The sequence below is a fragment of the Pterocles gutturalis genome, unplaced genomic scaffold (genome assembly GCF_000699245.1).
Source record: "Pterocles gutturalis isolate BGI_N339 unplaced genomic scaffold, ASM69924v1 scaffold16854, whole genome shotgun sequence".
NCBI lineage: Eukaryota > Metazoa > Chordata > Aves > Pterocliformes > Pteroclidae > Pterocles > Pterocles gutturalis.
Window position 1 is genome coordinate 30112 of NW_010131057.1, and position 1971 is coordinate 32082.

The following is a 1971-nucleotide window of genomic DNA, read 5'->3' on the forward strand; positions in this document are numbered from 1 at the left end:
GATTTAATTCTTAATTTTGCCCCAGGGGCAGGCAGCAGCAGGCACAGAAGCATTGTGCTGCCAACCCTCCCTGAAGTGCAGATCTGCAGCAGCACCCCAGAAAAGCAAGAAATACTCAAAACTCGGGGGTGTAGAGACACGACAGGAGGAGGGCCCGCAGCAGAGGGAGAGGGGCTGGGCAGCGGTGGAGAGCAGTGCTGGCTTCTCCAGAAAAAGCAGGTGCAGTCTCATCTGCAAAGTGGAACAGTAACAGGGCACAGGCCCCAGGGGAACTGCGTTCAGAAGCCCAAGCTCAGGGGAAGGGTGGGAGTTATAGTATATTTACTGATGTGAAAATGAGTGGTGTCAGTAATTTCAGTTTGGCATCTGGCCAAGAAGGGCTGCAGCGTCACGGCATTAGAACAGCTGGGGTCCAGACCAGCCTACTGAGCTGCAGGAGGCTGCAAAAGCTGCCCATGCTTCTACCGTTAGACGTCCTTCTGGTTGCAGGGTAGGTAATTTCTGTACACAGAGGGAATCTCCCTCCAGACAGGAAGGGATGAGGTACTGCCACTCAAGGTTCTTTTTTTTTCAGGTTTGAGAAAGACCCACAGCATAGCAGAGACGTTTTTTGAGCACATAGCTGTTTGAAATTTTTTTAATAAAATGGATTTTTTTTCAAATATTTGTAACTGAAAAAATAATTCAATTTAAAGATCCATTCTCTCCCCCATTAACTTGTCACTTTTATCCTTTTCCAGTTGAATACTTGCTCTGGATCCGATGCCCCAACACCATCTATCTCCGATGGTGCTGATCACCCTGCACTGTTTGCTGCATAGTGGAAGGGAGAGTGCGTGCTAGTCAAATACAAATTACAAACAAGTAGTGGTTACAGCAGAAAGATTCAGGATTACATTCAAAGTAGAGGCAGAACATCAGACTTTGTTTTTTCCCAATGGGTGCAAAAATGTACGTCTGGGGAATACCTCTTCCGACAAAGAACTATTGAACTATTATTCAAACAAATAATAGTAAGAAAGCAGAGAACTGGGCTAGCCTGCTCTGGGCACTGCTTGGGGAAAGACTTTCTACTATTTCCTGGGATGAGGCACCATCTTCCCCACTGCCCCAGGGCACAGGGTTAGCACTCGCTCTCCTGGCAGAATCCCCTTGTGCAGAGGGGCTGGGGCATGTTAGCTGCTTTCCTGGGGAGGTGAGACTCATGGGTCTGTAGCATCTGGGCTCCTTGAGGGCTGCTGAGCCCATCAGCTAATTTCAAGTAGGGTGGGCAGATTTAATGTACTTTAATTCCTACAAGGTTTCACAAGTAAAGGGGGGGGTGGGTAAAGGTGAAAGGGAGCAGCTGTGAGCTTGGCCTTTCCCCATCAGCCCTGGGCCAGGGCTGCATCAGTAACAGGCGCTGGCATCCCTCTGCCAGCAACTACCAGGGTGGCTGGCCCAGGGTAAGGACCCATGGCTGGGTAAGGCCAGGACTGCAGCTGGAGGGTGTTCCCACCTTCTTCTAAGGAGCTCATTGCACTTCAGTAATTTTATTCTTTACTCACTGGTTGCAGCTTTGTAATTCTCTGTACCGAAGAAATCACACAGCTGCCTTTGGTGTGGGCTGCTGCTCACTGTGGGCTAAAAGCTGCTGGTTTTGCTTGAGTTTGTCAAACAGGGACCCTCTTTCCCCTTCACATTTGAAAGATCCTCCCACCCCCCACATACTTTCCTCTTGAGAAATCACTCGTTTCCTGAGCCCCTGCCCTGGGGGAGCAGATGGGAGCTCCCTAAGGCAATTGCTAATGCACCCACTGCTCACAGTACACCCGGCACAACCAACAACATGGAGCAGGGCTGCACCAGGAGGGAAGGGGGTGGGGTGAACGGGGTGTCCACCAGTCCCAGGACATGAGGCTGTAGCTTGGGCAACAGAAAGCAGGTTGGTTGGGGGGGGGGCCCAGGTGTGTACCCTTTCAGTCCAACCCA